The sequence below is a fragment of the Tachypleus tridentatus genome, chromosome 13, assembly GCF_004210375.1.
Source record: "Tachypleus tridentatus isolate NWPU-2018 chromosome 13, ASM421037v1, whole genome shotgun sequence".
Lineage (NCBI taxonomy): Eukaryota > Metazoa > Arthropoda > Merostomata > Xiphosura > Limulidae > Tachypleus > Tachypleus tridentatus.
The window spans coordinates 191,507,857-191,534,340 of NC_134837.1; positions in this window are offsets into that span (position 1 = coordinate 191,507,857).

Genomic DNA, 26,484 nt, shown 5'->3' on the forward strand with positions numbered 1-26,484 from the left:
GAGGTGTTATATATGACTGTTAATTATTAGTGGTTACCGTTCTTATATGCCAAGAGGTGTTATATATGACTGTTAATTATTAGTGGTTACCGTTCTTATATGCCAAGAGGTGTTATATATGTGTTATATTAGTGGTTACCGTTCTTATATGCCAAGAGGTGTTATATATGACTGTTAATTATTAGTGGTTACCGTTCTTATATGCCAAGAGGTGTTATATATGACTGTTAATTATTAGTGGTTACCGTTCTTATATGCCAAGAGGTGTTATATATGACTGTTAATTATTAGTGGTTACCGTTCTTATATGCCAAGAGGTGTTAATTATATACCGTTCTTATATGCCTGTTATATTATTATTATTAGTGGTTACCGTTCTTATATGCCAAGAGGTGTTATATATGACTGTTAATTATTAGTGGTTACCGTTCTTATATGCCAAGAGGTGTTATATATGACTGTTAATTATTAGTGGTTACCGTTCTTATATGCCAAGAGGTGTTATATATGACTGTTAATTATTAGTGGTTACCGTTCTTATATGCCAAGAGGTGTTATATATGACTGTTAATTATTAGTGGTTACCGTTCTTATATGCCAAGAGGTGTTATATATGACTGTTAATTATTAGTGGTTACCGTTCTTATATGCCAAGAGGTGTTATGTATGACTGTTAATTATTAGTGGTTACCGTTCTTATATGCCAAGAGGTGTTATATATGACTGTTAATTATTAGTGGTTACCGTTCTTATATGCCAAGAGGTGTTATATATGACTGTTAATTATTAGTGGTTACCGTTCTTATATGCCAAGAGGTGTTATATATGACTGTTAATTATTAGTGGTTACCGTTCTTATATGCCAAGAGGTGTTATATATGACTGTTAATTATTAGTGGTTACCGTTCTTATATGCCAAGAGGTGTTATATATGACTGTTAATTATTAGTGGTTACCGTTCTTATATGCCAAGAGGTGTTACCGTTCTTATATATGACTGTTAATTATTAGTGGTTACCGTTCTTGTATGCCAAGAGGTGTTATATATGACTGTTAATTATTAGTGGTTACCGTTCTTATATGCCAGGTGTTATATATGACTGTTAATTATTAGTGGTTACCGTTATTATATGCCAAGAGGTGTTATATATGACTGTTAATTATTAGTGGTTACCGTTCTTATATGCCAAGAGGTGTTATATATGACTGTTAATTATTAGTGGTTACCGTTCTTATATGCCAAGAGGTGTTATATATGACTGTTAATTATTAGTGGTTACCGTTCTTTATGCCCTGTTAATTATTAGTGGTTACCGTTCTTATATGCCAAGAGGTGTTATATATGACTGTTAATTATTAGTGGTTACCGTTCTTATATGCCAAGAGGTGTTATATATGACTGTTAATTATTAGTGGTTACCGTTCTTATATGCCAAGAGGTGTTATATATGACTGTTAATTATTAGTGGTTACCGTTCTTATATGCCAAGAGGTGTTATGTATGGCTGTTAATTATTAGTGGTTACCGTTCTTATATTATATATGACTGTTAATTATTAGTGGTTACCGTTCTTGTATGCCAAGAGGTGTTATGTATGGCTGTTAATTATTATTGGTTACCGTTATTATATGCCAAGAGGTGTTATATATGACTGTTAATTATTAGTGGTTACCGTTCTTATATGCCAAGAGGTGTTATATATGACTGTTAATTATTAGTGGTTACCGTTCTTATATGCCAAGAGGTGTTATATATGACTGTTAATTATTAGTGGTTACCGTTCTTATATGCCAAGAGGTGTTATATATGACTGTTAATTATTAGTGGTTACCGTTCTTATATGCCAAGAGGTGTTATATATGACTGTTAATTATTAGTGGTTACCGTTCTTATATGCCAAGAGGTGTTATATATGACTGTTAATTATTAGTGGTTACCGTATGCCAAGAGGTGTTATATATGACTGTTAATTATTAGTGGTTACCGTTCTTATATGCCAAGAGGTGTTATATATGACTGTTAATTATTAGTGGTTACCGTTCTTATATGCCAAGAGTTGTTATATATGACTGTTAATTATTAGTGGTTACCGTTCTTATATGCCAAGAGGTGTTATATATGACTGTTAATTATTAGTGGTTACCGTTCTTATATGCCAAGAGGTGTTATATATGAGTTAATTATTAGGTTGTTATGCCAAGAGGTGTTATATGACTGTTAATTATTAGTGGTTACCGTTCTTATATGCCAAGAGGTGTTATATATGACTGTTAATTATTAGTGGTTACCGTTCTTATATGCCAAGAGGTGTTATATATGACTGTTAATTATTAGTGGTTACCGTTCTTATATGCCAAGAGGTGTTATATATGACTGTTAATTATTAGTGGTTACCGTTCTTATATGCCAAGAGGTGTTATATATGACTGTTAATTATTAGTGGTTACCGTTCTTATATGCCAAGAGGTGTTATATATGACTGTTAATTATTAGTGGTTACCGTTCTTATATGCCAAGAGGTGTTATATATGACTGTTAATTATTAGTGGTTACCGTTCTTATATGCCAAGAGGTGTTATATATGACTGTTAATTATTAGTGGTTACCGTTCTTATATGCCAAGAGGTGTTATATATGACTGTTAATTATTAGTGGTTACCGTTCTTATATGCCAAGAGGTGTTATATATGACTGTTAATTATTAGTGGTTACCGTTCTTATATGCCAAGAGGTGTTATATATGGCTGTTAATTATTATTGGTTACCGTTATTATATGCCAAGAGGTGTTATATATGACTGTTAATTATTAGTGGTTACCGTTCTTATATGGTTACCGTTATTAGTGGTTATTATATGCCAAGAGGTGTTATATATGACTGTTAATTATTAGTGGTTACCGTTCTTATATGCCAAGAGGTGTTATACCGTTCTTATATATGACTGTTAATTATTAGTGGTTACCGTTCTTATATGCCAAGAGGTGTTATATATGACTGTTAATTATTAGTGGTTACCGTTCTTATATGCCAAGAGGTGTTATATATGACTGTTAATTATTAGTGGTTACCGTTCTTATATGCCAAGAGGTGTTATATATGACTGTTAATTATTAGTGGTTACCGTTCTTATATGCCAAGAGGTGTTATATATGACTGTTAATTATTAGTGGTTACCGTTCTTATATGCCAAGAGGTGTTATATATGACTGTTAATTATTAGTGGTTACCGTTCTTATATGCCAAGAGGTGTTATATATGACTGTTAATTATTAGTGGTTACCGTTCTTATATGCCAAGAGGTGTTATATATGACTGTTAATTATTAGTGGTTACCGTTCTTATATGCCAAGAGGTGTTATATATGACTGTTAATTATTAGTGGTTACCGTTCTTATATGCCAAGAGGTGTTATATATGACTGTTAATTATTAGTGGTTACCGTTCTTATATGCCAAGAGGTGTTATATATGACTGTTAATTATTAGTGGTTACCGTTCTTATATGCCAAGAGGTGTTATATATGACTGTTAATTATTAGTGGTTACCGTTCTTATATGCCAAGAGGTGTTATATATGACTGTTAATTATTAGTGGTTACCGTTCTTATATGCCAAGAGGTGTTATATATGACTGTTAATTATTAGTGGTTACCGTTCTTATATGCCAAGAGGTGTTATATATGACTGTTAATTATTAGTGGTTACCGTTCTTATATGCCAAGAGGTGTTATATATGACTGTTAATTATTAGTGGTTACCGTTCTTATATGCCAAGAGGTGTTATATATGACTGTTAATTATTAGTGGTTACCGTTCTTATATGCCAAGAGGTGTTATATATGACTGTTAATTATTAGTGGTTACCGTTCTTATATGCCAAGAGGTGTTATATATGACTGTTAATTATTAGTGGTTACCGTTCTTATATGCCAAGAGGTGTTATATATGACTGTTAATTATTAGTGGTTACCGTTCTTATATGCCAAGAGGTGTTATATATGACTGTTAATTATTAGTGGTTACCGTTCTTGTTAATTATATGACTGTTAATTATTAGTGGTTACCGTTCTTATATGCCAAGAGGTGTTATATATGACTGTTAATTATTAGTGGTTACCGTTCTTATATGCCAAGAGGTGTTATATATGACTGTTAATTATTAGTGGTTATTAGTGGTTATTAGTGGTTACCGTTCTTATATGCCAAGAGGTGTTATATATGACTGTTAATTATTAGTGGTTACCGTTCTTATATGCCAAGAGGTGTTATATATGACTGTTAATTATTAGTGGTTACCGTTCTTATATGCCAAGAGGTGTTATATATGACTGTTAATTATTAGTGGTTACCGTTCTTATATGCCAAGAGGTGTTATATATGACTGTTAATTATTAGTGGTTACCGTTCTTATATGCCAAGAGGTGTTATATATGACTGTTAATTATTAGTGGTTACCGTTCTTATATGCCAAGAGGTGTTATATATGACTGTTAATTATTAGTGGTTACCGTTCTTATATGCCAAGAGGTGTTATATATGACTGTTAATTATTAGTGGTTACCGTTCTTATATGCCAAGAGGTGTTATATATGACTGTTAATTATTAGTGGTTACCGTTCTTATATGCCAAGAGGTGTTATATATGACTGTTAATTATTAGTGGTTACCGTTCTTATATGCCAAGAGTGTGTTATATATGACTGTTAATTATTAGTGGTTACCGTTCTTATATGCCAAGAGGTGTTATATATGACTGTTAATTATTAGTGGTTACCGTTCTTATATGCCAAGAGGTGTTATATATGACTGTTAATTATTAGTGGTTACCGTTCTTATATGCCAAGAGGTGTTATATATGACTGTTAATTATTAGTGGTTACCGTTCTTGTATGCCAAGAGGTGTTATATATGACTGTTAATTATTATTGGTTACCGTTCTTATATGCCAAGAGGTGTTATTATATGCCAAGAGGTGTTATATATGACTGTTAATTATTAGTGGTTACCGTTCTTATATGCCAAGAGGTGTTATATATGACTGTTAATTATTAGTGGTTACCGTTCTTATATGCCAAGAGGTGTTATATATGACTGTTAATTATTAGTGGTTACCGTTCTTATATGCCAAGAGGTGTTATATATGACTGTTAATTATTAGTGGTTACCGTTCTTATATGCCAAGAGGTGTTATATATGACTGTTAATTATTAGTGGTTACCGTTCTTATATGCCAAGAGGTGTTATATATGACTGTTAATTATTAGTGGTTACCGTTCTTAATTATTATGCCAAGTTAATTATTAGTGGTTACCGTTCTTATAGGTGTTATATATGACTGTTAATTATTAGTGGTTACCGTTCTTATATGCCAAGAGGTGTTATATATGACTGTTAATTATTAGTGGTTACCGTTCTTATATGCCAAGAGGTGTTATATATGACTGTTAATTATTAGTGGTTACCGTTCTTATATGCCAAGAGGTGTTATATATGACTGTTAATTATTAGTGGTTACCGTTCTTATATGCCAAGAGGTGTTATATATGACTGTTAATTATTAGTAGTTACCGTTCTTATATGCCAAAGGTGACTGTTAATTATTAGTGGTTACCGTTCTTATATGTTATATATGACTGTTAATTATTAGTGGTTACCGTTCTTATATGCCAAGAGGTGTTATATATGACTGTTAATTATTAGTGGTTACCGTTCTTATATGCCAAGAGGTGTTATATATGACTGTTAATTATTAGTGGTTACCGTTCTTATATGCCAAGAGTTGTTATATATGACTGTTAATTATTAGTGGTTACCGTTCTTATATGCCAAGAGGTGTTATATATGACTGTTAATTATTAGTGGTTACCGTTCTTATATGCCAAGAGGTGTTATATATGACTGTTAATTATTAGTGGTTACCGTTCTTATATGCCAAGAGGTGTTATATATGACTGTTAATTATTAGTGGTTACCGTATCAAGAGGTGTTATATATGACTGTTAATTATTAGTGGTTACCGTTCTTATATGCCAAGAGGTGTTATATATGACTGTTAATTATTAGTGGTTACCGTTCTTATATGCCAAGAGGTGTTATATATGACTGTTAATTATTAGTGGTTACCGTTCTTATATGCCAAGAGGTGTTATATATGACTGTTAATTATTAGTGGTTACCGTTCTTATATGCCAAGAGGTGTTATATATGACTGTTAATTATTAGTGGTTACCGTTCTTATATGCCAAGAGGTGTTATATATGACTGTTAATTATTAGTGGTTACCGTTCTTATATGCCAAGAGGTGTTATATATGACTGTTAATTATTAGTGGTTACCGTTCTTATATGCCAAGAGGTGTTATATATGACTGTTAATTATTAGTGGTTACCGTTCTTATATGCCAAGAGGTGTTATATATGACTGTTAATTATTAGTGGTTACCGTTCTTATATGCCAAGAGGTGTTATATATGACTGTTAATTATTAGTGGTTACCGTTCTTATATGCCAAGAGGTGTTATATATGACTGTTAATTATTAGTGGTTACCGTTCTTATATGCCAAGAGGTGTTATATATGACTGTTAATTATTAGTGGTTACCGTTCTTATATGCCAAGAGGTGTTATATATGACTGTTAATTATTAGTGGTTACCGTTCTTATATGCCAAGAGGTGTTATATATGACTGTTAATTATTAGTGGTTACCGTTCTTGTATGCCAAGAGGTGTTATGTATGACTGTTAATTATTAGTGGTTACCGTTCTTATATGCCAAGTGGTATTATATATGACTGTTAATTATTAGAGGTTACCGTTCTTATATGCCAAGAGGTGTTATATATGACTGTTAATTATTATGATGCCAAGAGGTGTTATATATGTTAATTATTAGTGGTTACCGTTCTTATATGCCAAGAGGTGTTATATATGACTGTTAATTATTAGTGGTTACCGTTCTTATATGCCAAGAGGTGTTATATATGACTGTTAATTATTAGTGGTTACCGTTCTTATATGCCAAGAGGTGTTATATATGACTGTTAATTATTAGTGGTTACCGTTCTTATATGCCAAGAGGTGTTATATATGACTGTTAATTATTAGTGGTTACCGTTCTTATATGCCAAGAGGTGTTATATATGACTGTTAATTATTAGTGGTTACCGTTCTTATATGCCAAGAGGTGTTATATATGACTGTTAATTATTAGTGGTTACCGTTCTTATATGCCAAGAGGTGTTATATATGACTGTTAATTATTAGTGGTTACCGTTCTTATATGCCAAGAGGTGTTATATATGACTGTTAATTATTAGTGGTTACCGTTCTTATATGCCAAGAGGTGTTATATATGACTGTTAATTATTAGTGGTTACCGTTCTTATATGCCAAGAGGTGTTATATTATGAGGTGTTATATATGACTGTTAATTATTAGTGGTTACCGTTCTTATATGCCAAGAGGTGTTATATATGACTGTTAATTATTAGTGGTTACCGTTCTTATATGCCAAGAGGTGTTATATATGACTGTTAATTATTAGTGGTTACCGTTCTTATATGCCAAGAGGTGTTATATATGACTGTTAATTATTAGTGGTTACCGTTCTTATATGCCAAGAGGTGTTATATATGACTGTTAATTATTAGTGGTTACCGTTCTTATATGCCAAGAGGTGTTATATATGACTGTTAATTATTAGTGGTTACCGTTCTTATATGCCAAGAGGTGTTATATATGACTGTTAATTATTAGTGGTTACCGTTCTTATATGCCAAGAGGTGTTATATATGACTGTTAATTATTAGTGGTTACCGTTCTTATATGCCAAGAGGTGTTATATATGACTGTTAATTATTAGTGGTTACCGTTCTTATATGCCAAGAGGTGTTATATATGACTGTTAATTATTAGTGGTTACCGTTCTTATATGCCAAGAGGTGTTATGTATAACTGTTAATTATTAGTGGTTACCGTTCTTATATGCCAAGAGGTGTTATATATGACTGTTAATTATTAGTGGTTACCGTTACCGTTCTTATATGCCAAGAGGTGTTATATATGACTGTTAATTATTAGTGGTTACCGTTCTTATATGCCAAGAGGTGTTATATATGACTGTTAATTATTAGTGGTTACCGTTCTTATATGCCAAGAGGTGTTATATATGACTGTTAATTATTAGTGGTTACCGTTCTTATATGCCAAGAGGTGTTATATATGACTGTTAATTATTAGTGGTTACCGTTCTTATATGCCAAGAGGTGTTATATATGACTGTTAATTATTAGTGGTTACCGTTCTTATATGCCAAGAGGTGTTATATATGACTGTTAATTATTAGTGGTTACCGTTCTTATATGCCAAGAGGTGTTATATATGACTGTTAATTATTAGTGGTTACCGTTCTTATATGCCAAGAGGTGTTATATATGACTGTTAATTATTAGTGGTTACCGTTCTTATATGCCAAGAGGTGTTATATATGACTGTTAATTATTAGTGGTTACCGTTCTTATATGCCAAGAGGTGTTATATATGACTGTTAATTATTAGTGGTTACCGTTCTTATATGCCAAGAGGTGTTATATATGACTGTTAATTATTAGTGGTTACCGTTCTTATATGCCAAGAGGTGTTATATATGACTGTTAATTATTAGTGGTTACCGTTCTTATATGCCAAGAGGTGTTATATATGACTGTTAATTATTAGTGGTTACCGTTCTTATATGCCAAGAGGTGTTATATATGACTGTTAATTATTAGTGGTTACCGTTCTTATATGCCAAGAGGTGTTATATATGACTGTTAATTATTAGTGGTTACCGTTCTTATATGCCAAGAGGTGTTATATATGACTGTTAATTATTAGTGGTTACCGTTCTTATATGCCAAGAGGTGTTATATATGACTGTTAATTATTAGTGGTTACCGTTCTTATATGCCAAGAGGTGTTATATATGACTGTTAATTATTAGTGGTTACCGTTCTTATATGCCAAGAGGTGTTATATATGACTGTTAATTATTAGTGGTTACCGTTCTTATATGCCAAGAGGTGTTATATACTGACTGTTAATTATTAGTGGTTACCGTTACCTTATATGCCAAGAGGTGTTATATATGACTGTTAATTATTAGTGGTTACCGTTCTTATATGCCAAGAGGTGTTATATATGACTGTTAATTATTAGTGGTTACCGTTCTTATATGCCAAGAGGTGTTATATATGACTGTTAATTATTAGTGGTTACCGTTCTTATATGCCAAGAGGTGTTATATATGACTGTTAATTATTAGTGGTTACCGTTCTTATATGCCAAGAGGTGTTATATATGACTGTTAATTATTAGTGGTTACCGTTCTTATATGCCAAGAGGTGTTATATATGACTGTTAATTATTAGTGGTTACCGTTCTTATATGCCAAGAGGTGTTATATATGACTGTTAATTATTAGTGGTTACCGTTCTTATATGCCAAGAGGTGTTATATATGACTGTTAATTATTAGTGGTTACCGTTCTTATATGCCAAGAGGTGTTATATATGACTGTTAATTATTAGTGGTTACCGTTCTTATATGCCAAGAGGTGTTATATATGTGTTATATATGTTACTTGTTAATTATTAGTGGTTACCGTTCTTATATGCCAAGAGGTGTTATATATGACTGTTAATTATTAGTGGTTACCGTTCTTATATGCCAAGAGGTGTTATATATGACTGTTAATTATTAGTGGTTACCGTTCTTATATGCCAAGAGGTGTTATATATGACTGTTAATTATTAGTGGTTACCGTTCTTATATGCCAAGAGGTGTTATATATGACTGTTAATTATTAGTGGTTACCGTTCTTATATGCCAAGAGGTGTTATATATGACTGTTAATTATTAGTGGTTACCGTTCTTATATGCCAAGAGGTGTTATATATGACTGTTAATTATTAGTGGTTACCGTTCTTATATGCCAAGAGGTGTTACCGTTCTTATATTATATATGACTGTTAATTATTAGTGGTTACCGTTCTTATATGCCAAGAGGTGTTATATATGACTGTTAATTATTAGTGGTTACCGTTATGCCCTGTTAATTATTAGTCTATGCCAAGAGGTGTTATATATGACTGTTAATTATTATATGCCAAGAGGTGTTATATATGACTGTTAATTATTAGTGGTTACCGTTCTTATATGCCAAGAGGTGTTCTTATATAGGTGTTATATGACTGTTAATTATTAGTGGTTACCGTTCTTATATGCCAAGAGGTGTTATATATGACTGTTAATTATTAGTGGTTACCGTTCTTATATGCCAAGAGGTGTTATATATGACTGTTAATTATTAGTGGTTACCGTTCTTATATGCCAAGAGGTGTTATATATGACTGTTAATTATTAGTGGTTACCGTTCTTATATGCCAAGAGGTGTTATATATGACTGTTAATTATTAGTGGTTACCGTTCTTATATGCCAAGAGGTGTTATATATGACTGTTAATTATTAGTGGTTACCGTTCTTATATGCCAAGAGGTGTTATATATGACTGTTAATTATTAGTGGTTACCGTTCTTATATGCCAAGAGGTGTTATATATGACTGTTAATTATTAGTGGTTACCGTTCTTATATGCCAAGAGGTGTTATATATGACTGTTAATTATTAGTGGTTACCGTTCTTATATGCCAAGAGGTGTTATATATGACTGTTAATTATTAGTGGTTACCGTTCTTATATGCCAAGAGGTGTTATATATGACTGTTAATTATTAGTGGTTACCGTTCTTATATGCCAAGAGGTGTTATATATGACTGTTAATTATTAGTGGTTACCGTTCTTATATGCCAAGAGGTGTTATATATGACTGTTAATTATTAGTGGTTACCGTTCTTATATGCCAAGAGGTGTTATATATGACTGTTAATTATTAGTGGTTACCGTTCTTATATGCCAAGAGGTGTTATATATGACTGTTAATTATTAGTGGTTACCGTTCTTATATGCCAAGAGGTGTTATATATGTGTTAATTATTAGTGGTTACCGTTCTTATATGCCAAGACTGTTACTGTTAATTATTACTGTTAATTATTAGTGGTTACCGTTCTTATATGCCAAGAGGTGTTATATATGACTGTTAATTATTAGTGGTTACCGTTCTTATATGCCAAGAGGTGTTATATATGACTGTTAATTATTAGTGGTTACCGTTCTTATATGCCAAGAGGTGTTATATATGACTGTTAATTATTAGTGGTTACCGTTCTTATATGCCAAGAGGTGTTATATATGACTGTTAATTATTAGTGGTTACCGTTCTTATATGCCAAGAGGTGTTATATATGACTGTTAATTATTAGTGGTTACCGTTCTTATATGCCAAGAGGTGTTATATATGACTGTTAATTATTAGTGGTTACCGTTCTTATATGCCAAGAGGTGTTATATATGACTGTTAATTATTAGTGGTTACCGTTCTTATATGCCAAGAGGTGTTATATAAGTTAATTATTAGGTGTTATATATGCCAAGAGGTGTTATTAATTATTAGTGGTTACCGTTCTTATATGCCAAGAGGTGTTATATATGACTGTTAATTATTAGTGGTTACCGTTCTTATATGCCAAGAGGTGTTATATATGACTGTTAATTATTAGTGGTAGTGGTTACCGTTCTTGTATGCCAAGAGGTGTTATATATCACTGTTAATTATTAGTGGTTACCGTTCTTATATGCCAAGAGGTGTTATATATGACTGTTAATTATTTGTGGTTACCGTTCTTATATGCCAAGAGGTGTTATATATGACTGTTAATTATTAGTGGTTACCGTTCTTATATGCCAAGAGGTGTTATATATGACTGTTAATTATTAGTGGTTACCGTTCTTATATGCCAAGAGGTGTTATATATGACTGTTAATTATTAGTGGTTACCGTTCTTATATGCCAAGAGGTGTTATATATGACTGTTAATTATTAGTGGTTACCGTTCTTATATGCCAAGAGGTGTTATGTATGACTGTTAATTATTAGTGGTTACCGTTCTTATATGCCAAGAGGTGTTATATATGACTGTTAATTATTAGTGGTTACCGTTCTTATATGCCAAGAGGTGTTATATATGACTGTTAATTATTAGTGGTTACCGTTCTTATATGCCAAGAGGTGTTATATATGACTGTTAATTATTAGTATTTACCGTTCTTATATGCCAAGAGGTGTTATATATGACTGTTAATTATTAGTGGTTACCGTTCTTATATGCCAAGAGGTGTTATATATGACTGTTAATTATTAGTGGTTACCGTTCTTATATGCCAAGAGGTGTTATATATGACTGTTAATTATTAGTGGTTACCGTTCTTATATGCCAAGAGGTGTTATATATGACTGTTAATTATTAGTGGTTACCGTTCTTATATGCCAAGAGGTGTTATATATGACTGTTAATTATTAGTGGTTACCGTTCTTATATGCCAAGAGGTGTATATATGACTGTTAATTATTAGTGGTTACCGTTCTTATATGCCAAGAGGTGTTATATATGACTGTTAATTATTAGTGGTTACCTTATTATATGCCAAGAGGTGTTATATATGACTGTTAATTATTAGTGGTTACCGTTCTTATATGCCAAGAGGTGTTATGTATGACTGTTAATTATTAGTGGTTACTTATATTAAGGTGTTATTAGTGGTTACCGTTCTTATATGCCAAGAGGTGTTATATATGACTGTTAATTATTAGTGGTTACCGTTCTTATATGCCAAGAGGTGTTATATATGACTGTTAATTATTAGTGGTTACCGTTCTTATATGCCAAGAGGTGTTATATATGACTGTTAATTATTAGTGGTTACCGTTCTTATATGCCAAGAGGTGTTATATATGACTGTTAATTATTAGTGGTTACCGTTCTTATATGCCAAGAGGTGTTATATATGACTGTTAATTATTAGTGGTTACCGTTCTTATATGCCAAGAGGTGTTATATATGACTGTTAATTATTAGTGGTTACCGTTCTTATATGCCAAGAGGTGTTATATATGACTTAATTATTAGTGGTTACCGTTCTTATATGCCAAGAGGTTATGTATATAATTATGTTCTTATACTGACTTAATTATTAGTGGTTACCGTTCTTATATGCCAAGAGGTGTTATATATGACTGTTAATTATTAGTGGTTACCGTTCTTATATGCCAAGAGGTGTTATATATGACTGTTAATTATTAGTGGTTACCGTTCTTATATGCCAAGAGGTGTTATATATGACTGTTAATTATTAGTGGTTACCGTTCTTATATGCCAAGAGGTGTTATATATGACTGTTAATTATTAGTGGTTACCGTTCTTATATGCCAAGAGGTGTTATATATGACTGTTAATTATTAGTGGTTACCGTTCTTATATGCCAAGAGGTGTTATATATGACTGTTAATTATTAGTGGTTACCGTTCTTATATGCCAAGAGGTGTTATATATGACTGTTAATTATTAGTGGTTACCGTTCTTATATGCCAAGAGGTGTTATATATGACTGTTAATTATTAGTGGTTACCGTTCTTATATGCCAAGAGGTGTTATATATGACTGTTAATTATTAGTGGTTACCGTTCTTATATGCCAAGAGGTGTTATATATGACTGTTAATTATTAGTGGTTACCGTTCTGGTATGCCGTATGACTGTTAATTATTAGTGGTTACCGTTCTTATATGCCAAGAGGTGTTATATATGACTGTTAATTATTAGTGGTTACCGTTCTTAGTGGTTATGCCAAGAGGTGTTATATATGACTGTTAATTATTAGTGGTTACCGTTCTTATATGCCAAGAGGTGTTATATATGACTGTTAATTATTAGTGGTTACCGTTCTTATATGCCAAGAGGTGTTATATATGACTGTTAATTATTAGTGGTTACCGTTCTTATATGCCAAGAGGTGTTATATATGACTGTTAATTATTAGTGGTTACCGTTCTTATATGCCAAGAGGTGTTATATATGACTGTTAATTATTAGTGGTTACCGTTCTTATATGCCAAGAGGTGTTATATATGACTGTTAATTATTAGTGGTTACCGTTCTTATATGCCAAGAGGTGTTATATATGACTGTTAATTATTAGTGGTTACCGTTCTTATATGCCAAGAGGTGTTATATATGACTGTTAATTATTAGTGGTTACCGTTCTTATATGCCAAGAGGTGTTATATATGACTGTTAATTATTAGTGGTTACCGTTCTTATATGCCAAGAGGTGTTATATATGACTGTTAATTATTAGTGGTTACCGTTCTTATATGCCAAGAGGTGTTATATATGACTGTTAATTATTAGTGGTTACCGTTCTTATATGCCAAGAGGTGTTATATATGACTGTTAATTATTAGTGGTTACCGTTCTTATATGCCAAGAGGTGTTATATATGACTGTTAATTATTAGTGGTTACCGTTCTTATATGCCAAGAGGTGTTATGTATGACTGTTAATTATTAGTGGTTACCGTTCTTGTATGCCAAGAGGTGTTATATATCACTGTTAATTATTAGTAGTTACCGTTCTTATATGCCAAGTTAATTATTAGTGGTTGTTCTTATATGCCAAGAGGTGTTTATGACTGTTAATTATTAGTGGTTACCGTTCTTATATGCCAAGAGGTGTTATATATGACTGTTAATTATTAGTGGTTACCGTTCTTATATGCCAAGAGGTGTTATATATGACTGTTAATTATTAGTGGTTACCGTTCTTATATGCCAAGAGGTGTTATATATGACTGTTAATTATTAGTGGTTACCGTTCTTATATGCCAAGAGGTGTTATATATGACTGTTAATTATTAGTGGTTACCGTTCTTATATGCCAAGAGGTGTTATATATGACTGTTAATTATTAGTGGTTACCGTTCTTATATGCCAAGAGGTGTTATATATGACTGTTAATTATTAGTGGTTACCGTTCTTATATGCCAAGAGGTGTTATATATGACTGTTAATTATTAGTGGTTGGTTACCGTTCTGTTAATTATTAGTGGTTACCGTTCTTATATGCCAAGAGGTGTTAATATTAGTGGTTACCGTTCTTATATGCCAAGAGGTGTTATATAAGACTGTTAATTATTAGTGGTTACCGTTCTTATATGCCAAGAGGTGTTATATATGACTGTTAATTATTAGTGGTTACCGTTCTTATATGCCATGAGGTGTGATGTATGACTGTTAACTATTAGTGATTACCGTTCGTGCATGCCCAGAGGTGTTATATATCACTGTTAATTATTAGTGGTTATTATATAGGTGGTTACTGTTAATTATTAGTGGTTACCGTTCTTATATGCCAAGAGGTGTTATATATGACTGTTAATTATTAGTGGTTACCGTTCTTATATGCCAAGAGGTGTTATATATGACTGTTAATTATTAGTGGTTACCGTTCTTATATGCCAAGAGGTGTTATATATGACTGTTAATTATTAGTGGTTACCGTTCTTATATGCCAAGAGGTGTTATATATGACTGTTAATTATTAGTGGTTACCGTTCTTATATGCCAAGAGGTGTTATATATGACTGTTAATTATTAGTGGTTACCGTTCTTATATGCCAAGAGGTGTTATATATGACTGTTAATTATTAGTGGTTACCGTTCTTATATGCCAAGAGGTGTTATATATGACTGTTAATTATTAGTGGTTACCGTTCTTATATGCCAAGAGGTGTTATATATGACTGTTAATTATTAGTGGTTGTTAATTATTATGTGGTTACCGTTCTTATATGCCAAGAGGTGTTATATATGACTGTTAATTATTAGTGGTTACCGTTCTTATATGCCAAGAGGTGTTATATATGACTGTTAATTATTAGTGGTTACCGTTCTTATATGCCAAGAGGTGTTATATATGACTGTTAATTATTAGTGGTTACCGTTCTTATATGCCAAGAGGTGTTATATATGACTGTTAATTATTAGTGGTTACCGTTCTTATATGCCAAGAGGTGTTATATATGACTGTTAATTATTAGTGGTTACCGTTCTTATATGCCAAGAGGTGTTATATTATGACCTGTTAATTATTAGTGGTTACCGTTCTTATATGCCAAGAGGTGTTATATATGACTGTTAATTATTAGTGGTTACCGTTCTTATATGCCAAGAGGTGTTATATATGACTGTTAATTATTAGTGGTTACCGTTCTTATATGCCAAGAGGTGTTATATATGACTGTTAATTATTAGTGGTTACCGTTCTTATATGCCAAGAGGTGTTATATATGACTGTTAATTATTAGTGGTTACCGTTCTTATATGCCAAGAGGTGTTATATATGACTGTTAATTATTAGTGGTTACCGTTAATGACTGTTAATTATTACCGTTCTTATATGCCAAGAGGTGGTATGACTGTTAATTATTAGTGGTTACCGTTCCAAGAGGTGTTATATATGGCTGTTAATTATTAGTGGTTACCGTTCTTATATGCCAAGAGGTGTTATATATGACTGTTAATTATTAGTGGTTACCGTTCTTATATGCCAAGAGGTGTTATATATGACTGTTAATTATTAGTGGTTACCGTTCTTATATGCCAAGAGGTGTTATATATGACTGTTAATTATTAGTGGTTACCGTTCTTATATGCCAAGAGGTGTTATATATGACTGTTAATTATTAGTGGTTACCGTTCTTATATGCCAAGAGGTGTTATATATGACTGTTAATTATTAGTGGTTACCGTTCTTTATGCCCGTTACCTTATATGCCAAGAGGTGTTATATATGACTGTTAATTATTAGTGGTTACCGTTCTTATATGCCAAGAGGTGTTATATATGACTGTTAATTATTAGTGGTTACCCGTTCTTATATGCCAAGAGGTATATATGACTGTTAATTATTAGTGGTTACCGTTCTTATATGCCAAGAGGTGTTATATATGACTGTTAATTATTAGTGGTTACCGTTCTTATATGCCAAGAGGTGTTATATATGACTGTTAATTATTAGTGGTTACCGTTCTGTTAATTATTAGTATGCCAAGAGGTGTTATATATGACTGTTAATTATTAGTGGTTACCGTTCTTATATGCCAAGAGGTGGTGTTATATATGACTGTTAATTATTAGTGGTTACCGTTCTTATATGCCAAGAGGTGTTATATATGACTGTTAATTATTAGTGGTTACCGTTCTTATATGCCAAGAGGTGTTATATATGACTGTTAATTATTAGTGGTTACCGTTCTTATATGCCAAGAGGTGTTATATATGACTGTTAATTATTAGTGGTTACCGTTCTTATATGCCAAGAGGTGTTATATATGACTGTTAATTATTAGTGGTTACCGTTCTTATATGCCAAGAGGTGTTATATATGACTGTTAATTATTAGTTAATTATTAGTGGTTACCGTTCTTATATGCCAAGAGGTGTTATATATGACTGTTAATTATTAGTGGTTACCGTTCTTATATGCCAAGAGGTGTTATATATGACTGTTAATTATTAGTGGTTACCGTTCTTATATGCCAAGAGGTGTTATATATGACTGTTAATTATTAGTGGTTACCGTTCTGTTAATTATTAGTGGTTATATGCCAAGAGGTGTTATATATGACTGTTAATTATTAGTGGTTACCGTTCTTATATGCCAAGAGGTGTTCTTATATATATACTGTTAATTATTAGTGGTTACCGTTCTTATATGCCAAGAGGTGTTATATATGACTGTTAATTATTAGTGGATACCGTTCGTATATGCCAAGAGGTGTTATATATGATTGTTAATTGTTAGTGGTTACCATTTTATATGCCAAGAGGTGTTATATATGACTGTTAATTATTAGTGGTTACCGTTCTTATATGCCAAGAGGTGTTATATATGAGTGTTAATTGTTATTGGTTACCGTTATTATATGCTGAGAGGTGTTATATATGACAAGAGGTGTTATATATGACTGTTAATTATTAGTGGTTACCGTTCTTATATGCCAAGAGGTGTTATATATGACTGTTAATTATTAGTGGTTACCGTTCTTATATGCCAAGAGGTGTTATATATGACTGTTAATTATTAGTGGTTACCGTTACCGTTCTTATATGCTGAGAGGTGTTATATATGACTGTTAATTATTAGTGGTTACCGTTCTTATATGCCAAGAGGTGTTATATATGACTGTTAATTATTAGTGGTTACCGTTCTTATATGCCAAGAGGTGTTATATATGACTGTTAATTATTAGTGGTTACCGTTCTTATATGCCAAGAGGTGTTATATATGACTGTTAATTATTAGTGGTTACCGTTCTTATATGCCAAGAGGTGTTATATATGACTGTTAATTATTAGTGGTTACCGTTCTTATATGCCAAGAGGTGTTATATATGACTGTTAATTATTAGTGGTTACCGTTCTTATATGCCAAGAGGTGTTATATATGGCTGTTAATTATTAGTGGTTACCGTTCTTATATGCTTATATGCCAAGAGGTGTTATATATGACTGTTAATTATTAGTGGTTACCGTTCTTATATGCCAAGAGGTGTTGCCAAGATATATGACTGTTAATTATTAGTGGTTACCGTTCTTATATGCCAAGAGGTGTTATATATGACTGTTAATTATTAGTGGTTACCGTTCTTATATGCCAAGAGGTGTTATATATGACTGTTAATTATTAGTGGTTACCGTTCTTATATGCCAAGAGGTGTTATATGACTGTTAATTATTAGTGGTTACCGTTCTTATATGCCAAGAGGTGTTATATATGACTGTTAATTATTAGTGGTTACCGTTCTTATATGCCAAGAGGTGTTATATATGACTGTTAATTATTAGTGGTTACCGTTCTTATATGCCAAGAGGTGTTATATATGACTGTTAATTATTAGTGGTTACCGTTCTGTTAATTATTATGTTACCCATATGCCAAGAGGTGTTATATATGACTGTTAATTATTAGTGGTTACCGTTCTTGTATGCCAAGAGGTGTTATATATGGCTGTTAATTATTAGTGGTTACCGTTCTTATATGCCAAGAGGTGTTATATATGACTGTTAATTATTAATGGTTACCGTTCTTATATGCCAAGAGGTGTTATATGACTGTTAATTATTAGTGGTTACCGTTTCTATATATGCCAAGAGGTGTTATATATGACTGTTAATTATTAGTGGTTACCGTTCTTATATGCCAAGAGGTGTTATATATGACTGTTAATTATTAGTGGTTACCGTTCTTATATGCCAAGAGTGTGTATATATGACTGTTAATTATTAGTGGTTACCGTTCTTATATGCCAAGAGGTGTTATATATGACTGTTAATTATTAGTGGTTACCGTTCTTATATGCCAAGAGGTGTTATATATGACTGTTAATTATTAGTGGTTACCGTTCTTATATGCCAAGAGGTGTTATATATGACTGTTAATTATTAGTGGTTACCGTTCTTATATGCCAAGAGGTGTTATATATGACTGTTAATTATTAGTGGTTACCGTTCTTATATGCCAAGAGGTGTTATATATGGCTGTTAATTATTAGTGGTTACCGTTCTTATATGCCAAGAGGTGTTATATATGACTGTTAATTATTAGTGGTTACCGTTCTTATATGCCAAGAGGTGTTATATATATGGCTGTTAATTATTAGTGGTTACCGTTCTTATATGCCAAGAGGTGTTATATATGACTGTTAATTATTAGTGGTTACCGTTCTTATATGCCAAGAGGTGTTATATATGACTGTTAATTATTAGTGGTTACCGTTCTTATATGCCAAGAGGTGTTATATATGACTGTTAATTATTAGTGGTTACCGTTCTTATATGCCAAGAGGTGTTATATATGACTGTTAATTATTAGTGGTTACCGTTCTTGTATGCCAAGAGGTGTTATTTATGACTGTTAATTATTAGTGGTTACCGTTCTTATATGCCAAGAGGTGTTATATATGACTGTTAATTATTAGTGGTTACCGTTCTTATATGCCAAGAGGTGTTATATATGACTGTTAATTATTAGTGGTTACCGTTCTTATATGCCAAGAGGTGTTATATATGACTGTTAATTATTAGTGGTTACCGTTCTTATATGCCAAGAGGTGTTATATATGACTGTTAATTATTAGTGGTTACCGTTCTTATATGCCAAGAGGTGTTATATATGACTGTTAATTATTAGTGGTTACCGTTCTTATATGCCAAGAGGTGTTATATATGACTGTTAATTATTAGTGGTTACCGTTCTTATATGCCAAGAGGTGTTATATATGACTGTTAATTATTAGTGGTTACCGTTCTTATATGCCAAGAGGTGTTATATATGACTGTTAATTATTAGTGGTTACCGTTCTTATATGCCAAGAGGTGTTATATATGACTGTTAATTATTAGTGGTTACCGTTCTTATATGCCAAGAGGTGTTATATATCATTGTTAATTATTAGTAGTTACCGTTCTTATATACCTACTGGTGTTATATATCGATGTTAATTATTAGTGATTACCGTTCTTATATGCCAAAAGGTATTATATATGACTGTTAATTATATGCTGTTAAGATTATTGGTTACCGTTCTTATATGCCAAGAGGTGTTATATATGACCGTTAATTATTAGTGGTTACCCTTATATGCCAAGAGGTGTTGTTAATTATTATGCCAAGAGGTGTTATATATGACTGTTAATTATTAGTGGTTACCGTTCTTATATGCCAAGAGGTGTTATATATGACTGTTAATTATTAGTGGTTACCGTTCTTATATGCCAAGAGGTGTTATATATCGCTGTTAATTATTAGTGGTTACCGTTCTTATATGCCGTTCTTATATGCCAAGAGGTGTTATATATGACTGTTAATTATTAGTGGTTACCGTTCTTATATGCCAAGAGGTGTTATATATGACTGTTAATTATTAGTGGTTACCGTTCTTATATGCCAAGAGGTGTTATATATGACTGTTAATTATTAGTGGTTACCGTTCTTATATGCCAAGAGGTGTTATATATGACTGTTAATTATTAGTGGTTACCGTTCTTATATGCCAAGAGGTGTTATATATGACTGTTAATTATTAGTGGTTACCGTTCTTATATGCCAAGAGGTGTTATATATGACTGTTAATTATTAGTGGTTACCGTTCTTATATGCCAAGAGGTGTTATATATGACTGTTAATTATTAGTGGTTACCGTATGCCAAGATATATGACTGTTAATTATTAGTGGTTACCGTTCTTGTATGCCAAGAGGTGTTATATATGACTGTTAATTATTAGTGGTTACCGTTCTTATATGCCAAGAGGTGTTATATATGACTGTTAATTATTAGTGGTTACCGTTCTTATATGCCAAGAGTTATATATGTTATATTATGTTCTTATACTGTTAATTATTAGTGGTTACCGTTCTTATATGCCAAGAGGTGTTATATATGACTGTTAATTATTAGTGGTTACCGTTCTTATATGCCAAGAGGTGTTATATATGACTGTTAATTATTAGTGGTTACCGTTCTTATATGCCAAGAGGTGTTATATATGACTGTTAATTATTAGTGGTTACCGTTCTTATATGCCAAGAGGTGTTATATATGACTGTTAATTATTAGTGGTTACCGTTCTTATATGCCAAGAGGTGTTATATATGACTGTTAATTATTAGTGGTTACCGTTCTTATATGCCAAGAGGTGTTATATATGACTGTTAATTATTAGTGGTTACCGTTCTTATATGCCAAGAGGTGTTATATATGACTGTTAATTATTAGTGGTTACCGTTCTTATATGCCAAGAGGTGTTATATATGACTGTTAATTATTAGTGGTTACCGTTCTTATATGCCAAGAGGTGTTATATATGACTGTTAATTATTAGTGGTTACCGTTCTTATATACCAAGAGTTAGGACTGTTAATATTAGTGGTTACCGTTCTTATACTGTTATGACTGTTAATTATTGGTTACCGTTCTTATATGCCAAGAGGTGTTATATATGACTGTTAATTATTAGTGGTTACCGTTCTTTATATGAGGTGTTAAGAGGTGTTATATTATGACTGTTAATTATTAGTGGTTACCGTTCTTATATGCCTAGAGTTGTTATATATGACTGTTAATTATTAGTGGTTACCGTTCTTATATGCCAAGAGGTGTTATATATGACTGTTAATTATTAGTGGTTACCGTTCAAGAGGTGTTATATATGACTGTTAATTATTATGGTTACCGTTCTTATATGCCAAGAGGTGTTATATATGACTGTTAATTATTAGTGGTTACCGTTCTTGTATGCCAAGAGGTGTTATTTATGACTGTTAATTATTAGTGGTTACCGTTCTTATATGCCAAGAGGTGTTATATATGACTGTTAATTATTAGTGGTTACCGTTCTTATATGCCAAGAGGTGTTATATATGACTGTTAATTATTAGTGGTTACCGTTCTTTACCAAGAGGTGTATGACTGTTAATTATTAGTGGTTACCGTTCTTATATGCCAAGAGGTGTTATATATGACTGTTAATTATTAGTGGTTACCGTTCTTATATGCCAAGAGGTGTTATATATGACTGTTAATTATTAGTGGTTACCGTTCTTATATGCCAAGAGGTGTTATATATGACTGTTAATTATTAGTGGTTACCGTTCTTATATGCCAAGAGGTGTTATATAAGTTAATTATTAGTGGTTACCGTTCTTATATTATATATGACTGTTAATTATTAGTGGTTACCGTTCTTATATGCCTGTTAATTATTAGTGGTTCTTTAGAGGTGTTATATATGACTGTTAATTATTAGTGGTTACCGTTCTTATATGCCAAGAGGTGTTGTTATATATGACTGTTAATTATTAGTGGTTACCGTTCTTTATGCCAAGAGGTGTTATATATGACTGTTAATTATTAGTAGTTACCGTTCTTATATGCCAAATGGTGTTATATATCGCTGTTAATTATTAGTGGTTTATATATGACTGAGTGGTTACCGTTCTTATATGCCAAGAGGTGTTATATGACTGTTAATTATTAGTGGTTACCGTTCTTATATGCCAAGAGGTGTTATATATGACTGTTAATTATTAGTGGTTACCGTTCTTATATAGGTGTTATATATGACTGTTAATTATTAGTGGTTACCCGTTCTGTTAATTATTAGTGGTTATATGCCAAGAGGTGTTATATATGACTGTTAATTATTAGTGGTTACCGTTCTTATATGCCAAGAGGTGTTATATATGACTGTTAATTATTAGTGGTTACCGTTCTTATATGCCAAGAGGTGTTATATATGACTGTTAATTATTAGTGGTTACCGTTCTTATATGCCAAGAGGTGTTATATATGACTGTTAATTATTAGTGGTTACCGTTCTTATATGCCAAGAGGTGTTATATATGACTGTTAATTATTAGTGGTTACCGTTCTTATATGCCAAGAGGTGTTATATATGACTGTTAATTATTAGTGGTTACCGTTCTTATATGCCAAGAGGTGTTATATATGACTGTTAATTATTAGTGGTTACCGTTCTTATATGCCAAGAGGTGTTATATATGACTGTTAATTATTAGTGGTTACCGTTCTTATATGCCAAGAGGTGTTATATATGACTGTTAATTATTAGTGGTTACCGTTCTTATATGCCAAGAGGTGTTATATATGACTGTTAATTATTAGTGGTTACCGTTCTTATATGCCAAGAGGTGTTATATATGACTGTTAATTATTAGTGGTTATTAGTGGTTACCGTTCTTATATGCCAAGAGGTGTTATATATGACTGTTAATTATTAGTGGTTACCGTTCTTATATGCAAGAGGTGTTATATATGACTGTTAATTATTAGTGGTTAGATGGTGTTATATATGACTGTTAATTATTAGTGGTTACCGTTCTTATATGCCAAGAGGTGTTATATATGACTGTTAATTATTAGTGGTTACCGTTCTTATATGCCAAGAGGTGTTATATATGACTGTTAATTATTAGTGGTTACCGTTCTTTATGCCAAGAGGTGTTATATATGACTGTTAATTATTAGTGGTTTATGCCAAGAGGTGTTATATATGACTGTTAATTATTAGTGGTTACCGTTCTTATATGCCAAGAGGTGTTATATGACTGTTAATTATTAGTGGTTACCGTTCTTATATGCCAAGAGGTGTTATATATGACTGTTATATTAGTGGTTGTTCTTATATGCCTGTTAATTATTAGTGGTTACCGTTCTTATATGCCAAGAGGTGTTATATATGACTGTTAATTATTAGTGGTTACCGTTCTTATATGCCAAGAGGTGTTATATATGACTGTTAATTATTAGTGGTTACCGTTCTTATATGCCAAGAGGTGTTATATATGACTGTTAATTATTAGTGGTTACCGTTCTTATATGCCAAGAGGTGTTATATATGACTGTTAATTATTAGTGGTTACCGTTCTTATATGCCAAGAGGTGTTATATATGACTGTTAATTATTAGTGGTTACCGTTCTTATATGCCAAGAGGTGTTATATATCACTGTTAATTATTAGTGGTTACCGTTCTTATATGCCAAGAGGTATATGACTGTTAATTATTAGTGGTTACCGGTGTTATATATGACTGTTAATTATTAGTGGTTACCGTTCTTATATGCCAAGAGGTGTTATATATGACTGTTAATTATTAGTGGTTACCGTTCTTATATGCCAAGAGGTGTTATATATGACTGTTAATTATTAGTGGTTACCGTTCTTATATGCCAAGAGGTGTTATATATGACTGTTAATTATTAGTGGTTACCGTTCTTATATGCCAAGAGGTGTTATATATGACTGTTAATTATTAGTGGTTACCGTTCTTATATGCCAAGAGGTGTTCTTATATATATGACTGTTAATTATTAGTGGTTACCGTTCTTATATGCCAAGAGGTGTTATATATGACTGTTAATTATTAGTGGTTACCGTTCTTATATGCCAAGAGGTGTTATATATGACTGTTAATTATTAGTGGTTACCGTTCTTATATGCCAAGAGGTGTTATATATGACTGTTAATTATTAGTGGTTACCGTTCTTATATGCCAAGAGGTGTTATATATGACTGTTAATTATTAGTGGTTACCGTTCTTATATGCCAAGAGGTGTTATATATGGCTGTTAATTATTAGTGGTTACCGTTCTTATATGCTGAGAGGTGTTATATATGACCTTTAATTATTAGTGGTTACCCTTATATACCAAGAGGTGTTATGTATGACTGTTAATTATTAGTGGTTACCGTTCTTATATGCCATATGACTGTTAATTATTAGTGGTTACCGTTCTTATATGCCAAGAGGTGTTATGTATGATGTATACTGTTAATTATTAGGTTACCGTTCTTTACCGTTCTTATATGCCAAGAGGTGTTATATATGACTGTTAATTATTAGTGGTTACCGTTCTTATATGCCAAGAGGTGTTATATATGACTGTTAATTATTAGTGGTTACCGTTCTTATATGCCAAGAGGTGTTATATATGACTGTTAATTATTAGTGGTTACCGTTCTTATATGCCAAGAGGTGTTATATATGACTGTTAATTATTAGTGGTTACCGTTCTTATATGCCAAGAGGTGTTATATATGACTGTTAATTATTAGTGGTTACCGTTCTTATATGCCAAGAGGTGTTATATATGACTGTTAATTATTAGTGGTTACCGTTCTTATATGCCAAGAGGTGTTATATATGACTGTTAATTATTAGTGGTTACCGTTCTTATATGCCAAGAGGTGTTATATATGACTGTTAATTATTAGTGGTTACCGTTCTTATATGCCAAGAGGTGTTATATATGACTGTTAATTATTAGTGGTTACCGTTCTTATATGCCAAGAGGTGTTATATATGACTGTTAATTATTAGTGGTTACCGTTCTTATATGCCAAGAGGTGTTATATATGACTGTTAATTATTAGTGGTTACCGTTCTTATATGCCAAGAGGTGTTAATTATTATATGACTGTTAATTATTAGTGGTTACCGTTCTTATATGCCAAGAGGTGTTATATATGACTGTTAATTATTAGTGGTTACCGTTCTTATATGCCAAGAGGTGTTATATATGACTGTTAATTATTAGTGGTTACCGTTCTTATATGCCAAGAGGTGTTATATATGACTGTTAATTATTAGTGGTTACCGTTCTTATATGCCATATGAGGTGGTTATATATGCCAAGAGGTGTTATATATGACTGTTAATTATTAGTGGTTACCGTTCTTATATGCCAAGAGGTGTTATATATGACTGTTAATTATTAGTGGTTACCGTTCTTATATGCCAAGAGGTGTTATATATGACTGTTAATTATTAGTGGTTACCGTTCTTATATGCCAAGAGGTGTTATATATGACTGTTAATTATTAGTGGTTACCGTTCTTATATGCCAAGAGGTGTTATATATGACTGTTAATTATTAGTGGTTACCGTTCTTATATGCCAAGAGGTGTTA